A 14070-nucleotide genomic window follows, 5' to 3' on the forward strand; every position below is an offset into this window, starting at 1 on the left:
TTTCTTAATATAAATTAAGAAATTTTCTTAATATAAATTTTAAGAAAACATCCATATTGAAAGACATTTCATAGAAATCTCTGTAACATGCCAAATGTAATTATTTATTGTGCAATCTAAGGATAAAATGTATCATTAATCATTTGAATCATTAATTTTATCAGTAACTATTGGTTGAGTTCTGGACCCAGGAAAAACAACAATGAACAAGACAGGAACTGCCCTCAACCAGCTAACACCATAGTGAGGTAGTTGGTATATCAACAAAGCATTGCAAAAGAAGTAAGCATGATTTATAATATAGGCATGCACACAGTACAGAAGAGCAGAAAAAGAAACAGTGAATTTTAAGGGGAAGATCAAGGAAGTTTTCAAAGATGGCCATGCCTGTAAACTGAGTTTGGAAGGAAGAACATGAGTTTGATTAACGGACAGTACATCTAAGCACAAGGAAGCTCCTGGGATCATGGCACGCAGGTAAGGCTTGCTGCTGCTAGGTGGGGCTTGGTCAGCAAGGAGGCAGAGGAGATTGGCAGCCAACATGTGAGAGAGGGTCACATAAACCTCTCTGGGAAATTCACAGCTCATTGATTCTACTTCCAGTCACCATTGAGCAGGCTCTCTTCTTAACGGACTCACCTTCTGCTTGGCCCACAATACAGCCTACTCGAATACACCTGCATTTCTAGGCTTATACTCTTCCCTTTACCATGTTATATGTAAAGTTAGGGGCTATTCTCAAAATCCCACTGTAGTAAAGATTTCATCTATTTCGTGTCTCCAAATTACATTAGACTTCAGGTCTGAATATCCCATGTCTGATCCATGATCTGGCCCTGTGGTACTGAATGAAATGCGTCATTCTGCTTTAGTTTTTAGAGATTCTCATTTAAGTAGTATCAGATAGATATTGGACTTAACCAGTCTCCTTCAGAAGGAGACTCCATTTTTTTTTTTTTTTTTTTTTTTTAGATGGAGTCTCTCACTGTTGCCTAGGCTGGAGTGCAGTGGTGCGATCTCAACTCGCTGCAACCTCCACCCCACAGGCTCCAGTGATTCTCATGCCTCAGCCTCCCGGGCAGCTGGGATTACAGGTGTGTGCCACCACACCTGGCTATTTTTTTTTTTTTTTGTATTTTTAGTAGAGATGGGTTTTCACCATGTTGGCCAGGCAGGTCTCAAACTTCTGACCTCAAGTGATCTGCCCATCTCAGCCTCCCAAAGTGCTGGGATTATAGGCCACTGCATCCAGCCAGAAGGATACTTCTAAAGACATACATAATTTAATTTGTGATGTTAAGGTAAACATCACAAATATATATAATGACCATAAAACCACAAAGATAAGTAGAAATCCACAAAAATCTGTCTGTTTAGTAGGTGATATGGTTTGGCTGTGTCCCCACCAAAATCTCCTCTTAAATTCCCACATGTTGTGGGAGGGACCTGGTGGGAGGTAATTGAATCATTGGGGCAGGTTTTTCCCATGCTGTTCTCATGGTAGTGAATAAGTCTCAAGAGATCTAATGGATCTATAAGGGGGAGTTCCCCTGCACAAGCTCTCTCAGTGCCTGCTGCCATCCATGTAAAATGTGACTTGCTCCTCCTTGCTTTCCACCATGATTGTGAGGCCTCCCCAGCCACATAGAACTGTAAGTTCATTAAACCTCTTTATTTTGTAAATTGCCCAGTCTCAGGTATGTCTTTATCAGTAGCATGAAAATGGACTAATAATACAGTAGGGCCGGCATTCCAACCGCATAACCTTGCTTTTTTCCTTTTATTACATTCTAAATCCTAATACGAGACTTCATAATGTGCATCTTGGCTGCATTGAAGGGCTAGAAGTATGGCATGCTGCAGGCCCTGGGAGGGCAGGACAGCATCACATCAGTGCCATGGGCATCTCTCACCCAGGCCCTCACAGAGGGACAGCAACATAGCAACCAGGCCTTTACCCATGTCCATAGCATGTAGATTCTTACCAAGAAATGCACCCTCAAAGCCTTTATGCCCAAAAGCTTCCCCCATAACCACTACTGTCCTCATCAGGGGAAAAATCTATAAAGGCTGAAGAAGCTATTGCAAAAATAAACAAGAAGAATAAATGGGTGTGTGCAAAGCAGTCAAAGATAACATTTTAATCTGAATTATAAGCAAGTCAGATAAGTCAGATTAAATTTATATGTGAAAGACTTTCTGCACACAGAGATGGACAGAGTTGGACAAACCAAACGCTGTCATTGTTTTAGATGGTTTATAAGGAAGAAGTGAGGGAATAAGACTTGGCTTTCTGGTCTGAGCGATACACGTCAGCCCAGCAACTGGCTCAACTAGAGAGATGGACACAAAACGTGGGCTCATGCTCTTGACTCTAAATATTGTCCCAAGTTATCAGTACTTTCCACCTTGGGAACAAATTATGACTCATTTGGAAAATGTCACCCACTAAAACCACTGAATTTTGTCCAGTGTCAGCTCAAAGGACAATATCTTAAGTTGATTCATAATAAAAACAAGTGTACGTCTGATATAGAACTCATGATTATGAAAGTGAAAGTTCAAGCCCTTACTCCCCATCACTTTGTGAAACATTTTCTACATTTATACCTCCTTTCTTTTTTGCTCTCTTTCTCTCCTGCAAAAAAAAAGTCATTTTAAACATGGTGACAGTCCAAAATTCAAAATAAATTAAACATTCATTTGATATTCCTTGATCAGCCTAATAAACCACTTTTTTTGGTCATTTCAGTATTCCATACTCAAGCTATGTTTGCATTTTTGTTGTTTAAGTATTTGTTACTCATTTTTGAAATTCCGAATCTAACAAAATAAATCAATAATTGAGCACATTTATAAAAGTCCTTTAAATATAACACGTGGCAAGGACATTTTCAAATTCAGAAGTTCTCTGATTTACATTATTTTAAAATCATACTATACAATGATTTGTGATTATATCTTTACAATGCCTGACAAAGGGGATAGCTGCCATTCCTTGTGTGGATGCTGTGTTAAGCCATCTGAACAAAGGCAGTATGGACTATATCATAATCATTTCCATTTCATTTCTCAGAAACTGAGGTTTTTGAAAACTTCACAATTAATAAATGACTTTGAACCCAGGGCTTTCTGATTCTAAAATCTGTGCTCATCAGGATAATCCCACACTCCCCAGGGAACCGACTGATAACTTAGTGTCACACTGCTCCCAAACACTTGTCCATATTAACTCATGTAATCCATACAACAAGCCTATGCAATCAGATAGATCTCTTTTTATTAGTCTCATTCTACAAATGTGCAAACTAAAGCACAGAGAAATTAAATGACTTGTCCAACTTTGCAAAGCTACAAAATGGTGGAACTGGGTTGCAACCTCAGGCAGTCTGACTATAGATCCTGCATACTTCAGCACTATGCTACAATATTAGCCAGTGAATATGTTACCTGTTATTAAGATTTATGTTCCATTTATATGCAAAAATTTTATTCATGTAACAGACCACTGCCCTTCTAGTGAAAATCATATCTAATTTCTGGAATTAGAATTTGCAAACCAGTTTCATTGCATAAGCCTGGTTATATAACTTGTTTAAATTTAGTGGAAAAGTCTTTCTCAATATTACTGAATGTATTTGTTAAGATTACATTTTCAGTTGTTCATTTTAAACAAGCTAGCTGTATTCTCCTAGCTAAAGAGAATGGTCATAGAAGACGTTAAAAAGATTTCAGTTAACAAATGTATTAAATACTATATTTAAATAATATTTACAATCTCACCAAATTCCTACATTGTTTCCTTAGTATCTTGAAACTAAAGTACACATAAGAAGTATCTAATATATCTTTCTCCTTCATGTGTAAAAACCTAATAGACAAAATCTAATAAGAGTAAACACGATGGAGAGAAGCAGCAGCAGAAATTCCTTACGGTTGGTGGGGATTGGTGTGTGCATGGGTGTGTGAGAAACATGTGTTTCCTCATATATCATTTAAACATAATTTTCTCAAATATACCAAAAATTAATTTGGGTCATAAATTAAAATTAATGAGGATTTTATCATTTATCTCTTAGGCAAGTAGCATATAAAATAGTAGACTGCATTAATTAATTGGAAGAGACAATTATGGTCACAACTTTTTCCAGCTCTCTACTTGTGCTGTTAGTTGACCACAGGCAACACCATTTATTTTTACAGAGTTTGAGAGTTAGCTAATAATTTCACATCCATTACCTCTGTTGACCTTCAAAGGAAATCTTATGAACTAGGTAAAGCAGAAATGATTCCTTTCATTTTTCAAATGAAGAAACTGAGGCCTAGGGATTAGGGGACTAGTATGAGGATAAATGCTGGAGCTGAAATGAAATTAAAATCTTCTGACTGAGTTTAATTTTCTTTCCACAACACCGTAAATATCATACACCAACTGTTAATATGGTGCATCTGTGAGTGGAAGCACATCAAATACCCTGTATAATAAAATTAAACTGTTGCAAAGCATAAACTCGGTAAAAAGTTTAAGCTTACATTGGCACCAGATCTATATGATATTAACCAGAAGACATCGAAACTGTCCAGTGACGTTTCTTAATTCAGTTAAAAAAGAGGGAAGATTCTATACTTCTAAATTCTGCCTATATAGGTATACATAATTACCACATTTATATACTTATACCTAATAGATACAGCTCAGCATGCCTCTTCATTTTACAATTGGTTGGTACAGAAATAGACTAGATCTAGTCATATTTCATACCGGCGACACTAATACATGTGTTTTACACATTTTTCATTATAAAAGTAGGTACTCTGTTGAAAATCTCAACATATAACTGTGTACATGATATTAATTAAAAAAATACCTACTAGTGAAGAGACTTGGTTCTGTACATCATGATGGGGATGGATACAGTTCATTCAATCCACAGTCCACTGAGTGACTCATAACCAAAATATGTGCCATTACTGTTCATATCTAAACAGACACAAAAAGATGAAAAAATCAGTCAATAAGTATAATCTCATATGATTTGCATAAGATTATCTTTCTAATCTGTAGCATAATAATAATAATAATAAAAAGATGTTTGACAAGCAACCCAACAGAAAGACCTTACCTACATACCTCTATTGTTGCTGTTTTTATTTCATTAGCTTTAAGAATATAAATGGTTTTTGGTTACACGGGTGAATTTTATAGTGGTGAAGTCTAGGATTTTAGCACACCCATCACCCAAGTAGCGTACATTGTACCCAATATGTAGTTTTTATCCCTCACCCTCCTCCCACACTCTGAATCTCTAATGTCCATTATTATCACTCGGATGCCTTTGTGTACCCATAGCCTAGCTCCTACTTATGAGTGAGAACATGTAATACCTCCGTTTTGCACACAATGTGAAGTATAGCCACACGGACATACTACACAGTCAGTAAATATGTCTGACTCAGAAGTAAATTTACTAGTAACTCAATGTAACATTACTAGAAAGCCATATGCTTATCAATAAGAAAACCAAACTTATCCTGTGATGTGAATTTTTTATGGCCTATGTTTTGATCATTACCTTATGTATGCATATGAATTTCCATTTAGTCTTCACCACAAATCTGCAACGTAGTCATCTCGCTTTACAGATTTAAAGACTCAGGGGAGTAAGGCAAATGGCCCAAGACTCTGCCCTCTATAGAACGTGCTGCTTTACCATATCACGTGGACCATGCAAAGCAGACACTTCTTCCAATGATTAGTTGTGCTCTACGTGTCCTACAATGTGACCAAAAGATATTGAGTTGATATATAAAGATACATCTCATTGGTTCTCTGTCTCCCATATAGTTCTCTAAAATGCAAGCATGGTATTCTACTCGTCTTTGTATGTCAAGATAGATATAAAGTGAGATCTCACTTTGAAATATAGTGCCTGGCACATACAAATACGTGATGAGTAAATGAATGAATGAACAGCAACAACAAAAGTAGGCATTGGCATCTATTTTTTGCCTTAATTCACACTTTTGTTTTGTCAATCCTTTAATTTACTTGCCAAAGTTATCTTTCTGTTTGCAATACAATCTCAAGAAGAAAAAGAATAATCTGAAATATCATTTGAATGAAGTTCAAATATATTCATTCCAAAAATTACACACTAGTTAGCAGTCAGTTTAATTCATTTAGAGATCGAATTCTATTTCTCAAAAATAGAAAAAGGTTAAATAATAAAGATATTTTCCAGAAAGAAAAAAATCCACGTTTTACCTGTAGATTAAGTATTGGCTTCCTAACGGGACTTACATCTACGCACCTTCCTAGATCACAGGGGGAAGGATGGCACGAATAGAGGAGAAAACTGAAGTCAAAGTCTATAGGCAGAAACTGCATGATTACTAGGAGCTAGGAAAAGCTGCTCTGGATTGGAGATGCTACAGAAAAACAGCCAGCTTGGAGACTCTAGTGGTCAGATCCCAATTTACTCTGCAGAAAAAGCAGCACCACAGCAATCTTTCCAGAGCAGGAGTGGGCAAACTCCAACCCTGCTGCCAGTTTTTGTGTAGCCTGTGAGCTAAGAATGGTTTTTACATTTTTAAATGTTTGGAACAAACTAAAAGACTTCTGCGAATTATTTGAAATTCAAATATCAGAGTCTATAAATAAAGTTTTATTGGAACACAGCCACAGCCATTCATTTACATATCGTCTCTGGCTGCTTTCATGTTACCATGGCAGAGTTGAGTAGTTGTAACAGAAACAGTATGACCCACAAAGCCTGAAATATATCCTATCTGACCCCTTATAAAAATCGGTTGCTGGGCAGGGCGCGGTGGCTCGCACCTGTAATCCCAGCACTTTGGGAGGCCGAGGTGGGCGGATCATGAGATCAGGAGATTGAGACCATCCTGGCTAACATGGTGAAACCCCGTCTCTACCAAAAATACAAAAAAATTAGCCGGGCGTGGTGGTGGGCGCCTGTAGTCCCAGATACTTGGGAGGCTGAGGCAGGAGAATGGCGTGAACCCGGGAGGTGGAGCTTGCAGTGAGCTGAGATCGCACCACTGCACTCCAGCCTGGGCGACTGAGTGAGACTCCATCACAAAAAAAAAAAAAAAAAAAAAAAAAAATCGGTTGCTGATTTCTGGTCTAGAAAATTGTTCATGCTTGATTTGGAGGAGATTATATGACAGGAAGAGGGGTGCTTTAGGGCAGATTGGAAGCAGAGGTTGGGAACCCCTGGCCTTACAGAAGATCATGAGCCTCAGGGGCAATGCAAAAACCATCTTGAGTAGGGCAGGGTATTTCTTTGCGGACAGCAGGATTTTCCCTGTAGGAGGCACAAGAAATGAGTTCAGACTCAGCCACACTTCATGTCGGGCCCACAAGCTGAGGCAATGAGGATGGATGGAGAAAGATGGCCACCGGGATAGTGTCATTCTGCAATGTGCCAGGATGGCATTCTCTTCAAGGGAATATCCAGGGCTCTGTCTCCCTCCCTAAAGGTGCCATTCTTCAGAATGACAGATAACTGAGACAACCAGTCTTCCTGCTGAAGGCCTAAGAAAGGTGATGATAACAACAAACAGAAGAACTCTAAAAAAGTTAAAAGATCCTCCATTCGCCCCCATTTAAGGGCAAAGAGTGGACCACAGCAAAGATGCATAAATGGTAAAAATGTAAAACGAAGAAAGCATGAAGGTTATAGAGAAGAATCTGCTACATACATAATAGGACTCCCATGGAGAGGTGGCATTTACTTTTGAAAAATATCAAAGGAAGTTAAAATACATTTTGTAAAATGTTTATTTTTGAGACAACAGAGAACAAAATCCCAAAGATTTATCTTCAAGCAGAGAAGTTAATTAAGCCCAAATAAATAAGAAGGCCGCTAAGTGGTTGCCCATTTCATTGCATCTTAGAGGTGAAGAGAAGGTGAGTTTTGAGCTGGAAGACTTGGCTCTAAACACCAACTCTGATATATTCTTGCTACATGACCTTGGACAGCTGGCCTCATATTCAACAGCCTCACTTGCATCACCTCTAAAATAGAGTTTTTCTGAGAGTTGTAAGACAAAATATGAACAAAATGTCTAGAATACTGCCTGTCGCATGGGAGGTACGCAAGATTTACTAACTGCCCAGCTTGCTTTCTCTCCGTCCTCTTCTAATACTAATCTCCAACCAAAATTATTACAGCTGTAGGAAATGGTTGCCAGATATTCAGTTCTCTCCTACGCTCCATACTTGACTTTGCTCCTCCTGTTTTCTCTGAGTAGACAACATCTTCTAATTTGGGGTGCCTCTCTATTTATCTGGTAAACTGCTATTCATTTGAAAAAATAATAACTCAAAAGCTAATTCTTACCAATCCCTAGTTCCTCAGGCACAAATATACTGCCATAACATTTTGAACATAATGTATATAATATAATAATATTGTATTATTATCTGTTTGCGTATCTGTCTTTCCCAGGAGGTTATATCTTGGTCATTCTGTCTGATATAGTATAATATCAAGATGATTAATTATAATCTCCGGGGGAAGACAGACATGGTTTTTTAAAAAATGCCCACACATACATATTTCTGCCTATCTACCGGCCTACTCTGCCTATCTACTCCACTAGGCTCTTTGGATTCCTGTTGAATAGAGGAATTTCCTTCACAGGAGTTACAATCTGGAGTGATTTCCAGACAGCTAGGTGTGCAGCAGGTTCTAATATTTGTTGAGAGAAAGAAATGAAGAATGAACAAGTAAAGGAAGAATGACAGAAAGGCAATCTTGGTGAGGATTTGGTATATAAAAAATTGGCTGGGCATGGTGGCTCATGCCTGTAATCTCAACACTTCGGGAGGCCAAGGCAGGTGGATTGCTTGAGTCCAGGAGTTCAAGACCACCCTGGGCAACAGGGTGAAACCCCGTCTCTACAAAAACATAGAAAAATTAGCCTGGCGCAGTGGCACACGCCTGTAGTCCCAGCTACTTGGGAGGCTGAGGTGGAAGGATCACCTGAGCCTGGGAGGTGGAGGTTGTGGTGAGAGGTAATCACGCCACTGCACTCCAGCCTGGGTGACGGAGTGACACCCTATCTCAAAAAATAAATAAATAAAAAATAAAAATAAAAAATGAACATAGCGTATTGCAGGTGGCATTGACAATTTAGTTATCTTGGAGATCCATCTTGAAATATGCACAAAATAAAATAAATCTCCTCATTTTATGGATGTAAGTCAACTTTAGGCAGCTCCCAGTAATGACATTCCCTCATTTCTTGAACACCTACTATATGTGAGGCTCAGTGGGAGGTACAACCTCTAAGTCAGCTATTACTTATATGTGTTCAAAGGAAGATATTGAAGATGAAGAAAAAAATAGGGAATTTTTTTCTTGACTAAAGTCACACAGATATTAGTACAGTAAGTCCTCACTTAATGTTGTTGATAGGTTCTTGCTCACCTGAGTACCTGGAGAAAACCCACACATACATGGGGAGTTTGTGCAAACTCCACACAGACATTGGCCCCAACTAAGAATTTTTTTTCCATCAATATTATAATCATAAGAAAATAAAGTTGAATAAAACAAAATTATTCAAGGACCTGTTATACACCGAGTTCTTAAATCTATGCATTTCCACATAACAAATCAAGATTCTTCATTACTTTGATAAATGATGCTTTTAACATAGCATTTATTGTGTGAGCAGTTAATAAATGGTAGCTGTTGTTAGTACTGTTATTAACACCATAACACAACATTAGGGAAACAGTTTAACATTATGGAATGTTAAACTGCTATACTTATATAATACTTTATTATAATAAGAAATATGGAAGTTATACTGATATAAGGAAATGTATGCAAAATACAGAATATAAAATGGCATGTATTAGTTAACTAAAATTACAGGCAATATTGTGTATGGTAAATTAGTAAAAATTAGAAGTTAGTATGCTGAAAATAATAAGACTGTGTGTTTGTAGGTAACTTATTTGAAGTTCCTCAATTTCTTTGAGAGCACGAAAATTTCCTTGAATTCAAATTTATGTTAAAACAAACATAATGTGTAATTTCTAAAAGTGGTGCTACTATTCCAGACTTTCTCCACATTTGAAATCTAATTTCTTCTGGTGCAAGATAATAAATTACTGTTGTTTTAGTAAGAGCTGTTTGTTTATCTATTTATTTTACTATTGGGAATGGAAACAGAGGCAGATTTTTTTAAAGGATTACTGAAGTGAAGTTTTCTCTGAAATGGAGTCATTTAAACCACTTACTTCACTTAAAATAGACACAGCTTACCTTAACACTTCCCGATTAGCATAAGCAATCTACACATTATGATGCCGACTTCTGTAGTAAAGGCTAAATTATGTTAACATTTTGTTAAGATAAAGTAGTCAACACATGCTGAGAAGAAATTTATTTCTTATACAGTTATGCCTCACTTAACAATGAGGACACATTCTGAGAAAGGCATCATTAGGTGACTTCCTTGTTGTGCAAACGTCATAGAGTGCACTCACAAAAACCTAGATGGCATAGCCTGGTACACACCTAGGCTCTATCATAAACCCTATTGCTCCTAGGCTTTCTATACAGCACGTTACTGTACTGAATACTGTGGGCGGCTGTAACACAATAGGAAACATCTGTGTATGTAAACATCTAAACATAGAAAAGGTGAAGTAAAAATATGGCATTTGGCCAGCGCAGTGGCTCACGACTGTAATCCCAGCATTTTGGGAGGCTCAGGCAGGTGGATCGCTTGAATCCAGGAATTTGAGACCTGCTTGGGCAACATGGCAAAACCCCATCTCTACTAAAAAAATGCCAAAATTAGCCGGGCATGGTCCCACCTACTCAGGAGGCTGAGGTAGGAGGATCACCTGAGCCTTGGGAGGTTGAGGCTGCAGTGAGCCAAGATGGGGCCCCTGCACTCCAGCCTAGACAATAGAGTGAGACCTTGTCTCAAAACAGAAACAAAAACAAACCCCAAAATAGTAGTATAATCTTAGAAGACTACTCTTGTATAAGTCGTCCATCGTTGACCAAAACATCATTTCACAGTGCATGACTGTACAGAAATATGAGAAAGAAAGAGAAATTTTAGCAGAACCATAATAGCAATAGTGACAAAAGTAATTGCTGCAAAAGGGTAAGAATATTTGATAAGAGTGACGGCTGAGACTCAAAATCGTCTTTGTGCTCTGAGAGCTGTGGAAGGCTAACCCCACTGGGGGACATCCAGCTCACAGCTCATCTGGGCTTCAGACTTTCATCTTAGGGGAGTTCTAACCAGTGTCACTAACTGCTGAAGCAACTGACATTCTCTTATTCTCATTGAATTATAAGAGAACAAAGGCCAAAAAAATTGAAAGAATTCTGTGTAATCAAAGCATCTTTTAACAAAGAAGGTACAGAAAAATGACCTTGAACCTGATCATCAGGGAATCTGAAGCAGCTTCTTGGGCATGAGTGGGTGGCTTTTCTTCCCCACAGCAGTTATGTCCAGAGTTTTACATCTGACAAAGCCATGTCTTAAGCACACCAAGGGTTGGGTGGGCCTGGGGCAAATGGTGATATTCTGGATAAAAATGCACATTGTAGCTCAGTTTTCTTTAATTGAAAGGGTTATACGAAGAGTCTTTTTTCTCTCTTTGTTAAAATCCTAAAGTTATATTTCATTAGAAATAACTATTTTAGGGCACTTATTTGATAGCCACAGTGGTAAGGAAGGAATTAATAAATCAAAGGGAAAGATAGCCTTGATGAAAAGGCTCAGGCATAACAAAAGTAGGAGGTGGATTCCTAAGCTTGTTTCAAATTGCTACTGGGTAGGTTTATATGTGTGTTTACATTTGTAATGAGGCAACTGTCATTTCATGTTTATATTTATTGACTATTAAACTTTAAAGACCAGTTGTACTGAAAATTAACTCCTGTATTTATTCCACATGTGCTATGCTGATGTTCCAATGACTTTTTTAATGAAGTTTAAGTAAGGACAGTTAAATTAACTAGACAAAAATCAGTAGATTTTTAAAATGTATAATTTACGAAACAGAGACAGCAGCTTCAAAACCTATTTAAATTAAGTCTACTTCCAACATTATCTAATTGGGTTGAAACAGCCCTTTGGCAGGCAGGGGATAAAGAGTCCTCTCATGAATCAGAGCTGTCACAATAGAGCAGAAGTGGTCAAGCTGCTTGATAGAGGGGTGAGGTGGAGTTTAGCTAATGCAGAGAGGAGGTCAAAAGTTAGGGCAAAGGGCCAACAGAGAGAAACTGAAAAGCAGTTTCTATTGGCATCTTCCTGAGGGAAAAAGAAAGGAAAGGAAAATAATACATTTCAGAGAGACTCTCATCACACTTTATAATTGCATGGAAGATGAGAACTATGTAAATTAAAGGAAGGGATACTTGGCAAACCTTCCCAAAAGGCTAAGCTGCAATCTCATTATTTTAGCCATTACATGCTCCTGCATTTCTCTTTCTGCTTTTTCTTTCTTCTGCTACTTCCCCTCTTCCTTTCCTTCTTCCTTTTTTCTCTTCTGCCCCTTCAACCTTTTCAGCTGGAGCAATATCATAATTAACACTGCTCATGTGGCTACCCACATGACAAGCACTTATGACTGATTTACACGCATATTTTCTTTTAACACTCTTGCAGCATTGTAAATAGTATCCATATTTCATAGACGTTGAGGCTCATATAGACTGAGTTTCAAAGCCAAATTAGCCAATGAGTGGGCAAAGATGGAAATCAAATCTTAATCTATCTGATTCTTTAATTAATAAAAGAATGATTTTCAGGAGTGAAACTATAAATTGCAGAACTCAGTGTAACCACAGACCCTTTGCACAAAAGAAATTAGGATGAGGATCGATGAACTTTGGGAACTAAGTGACCATAAGAGCAAAATTCTGTATTGGAGAGCTATTCAACTAAACATTCTTAAAATAAAAGCAATCAAATAAGTATTTAGGGAACAAACGGAATTCAATTCTGAACCTTACTGGTAGGAAGGGTCTTTATTAGGGACTGATATAGAGTTTGGAGGTCCCTCCAAATCTCATGTTGAGATGGAATCCCCAGCGTTGCAGGTGGGGCCTGGTGGGAGAAGTTTGGGTCATGGGGGCGGATCCCTCATGGCTTGGTGGGGTCCTCGATAGTAATCTGGCCGTTTAAAGTAAGTGGCACCTCCCTTTGTTCCCACCACGTAAAGTGCCTGCTCCTGCTTAGCCTTTCACCATGAGAAAAATCTCCCTGACGCTTCCCCAGAAGTCAAGCAGATGCCAGTGCTATCCTTCCTGTACAGCCTGCAGAACCAGGAGCCAATTAAGCCTCTTTTCTTAATAAATTACCCTGTCTCAGGTATTTCTGTATAGCAATGCAAGAACTGCCTAACACAGGACGATGTACCATTTAACTCACGTGTAAAAAGAGAAAGAAGAACAATTGACACTCGTCCAGGAGACGTCTAGACTGGAGGATCAGTTAAAGGGGTATTTTTTTTTAAGAAACTGCAAAGAAATTGGCAATCAGTCTAAGAATACCTCAGGCATTTAAAACATGCTGAAGACTCAAAGATAGAGCCCAAAAAAGTGACACTTAAAAGTCAACTTTGAAGCCAAGGAAAGAAAAGAAAAAGAAATTTAATTATCATTTTAAAACCTAATAGAATCCATTCTGGAATGTGAAGCTTTCTATCAGTATACATCAACAGCTGCAAAATATACATTTAGATTGAAATGAAAATTATTCCCTTACAACCTCTTCTAAGCCATCCACTAGGATGCATAATAACTCTCAAGTACTCAAAAGCCAGTGCATAACTGATTCTAAAATCTGAAAACATCTTGGTTTTCCTGGAAATACAGTAAGAAGGCAGGCAGGCAAAAGAACATAGAAAACATTACGACCAGGGTTTTCTTGTTTTACATTTACCAGCCCAGGTACTTAGATGGCTATCTTCACTAGTCTTTGGATATTTTCCTAGTTTTGTATTAAAGGGAAATGATTTGTGACTCAGAAATCATATAATTACCTTGAGTGGATGATGGTTTA

At 38.0% G+C, this 14070-nt stretch overlaps 1 protein-coding gene across 1 annotated transcript in view; it reads right to left on the minus strand.

The window, feature by feature from the left end:
• The window catches only part of LOC134807953 (uncharacterized), a 242034-nt gene that overhangs the window by 77025 nt on the left and 150939 nt on the right, over window positions 1–14070 (minus strand). The window contains exon 3 of the mRNA XM_063790243.1: window positions 4873–4981. The gene's annotated coding sequence lies outside the window, so the exon portion shown is untranslated. The remainder of the gene's footprint in view (window positions 1–4872; window positions 4982–14070) is intronic.

The sequence above is a fragment of the Pan troglodytes genome, chromosome 1 (assembly GCF_028858775.2).
Source record: "Pan troglodytes isolate AG18354 chromosome 1, NHGRI_mPanTro3-v2.0_pri, whole genome shotgun sequence".
NCBI classification, from domain to species: Eukaryota; Metazoa; Chordata; class Mammalia; order Primates; family Hominidae; genus Pan; species Pan troglodytes.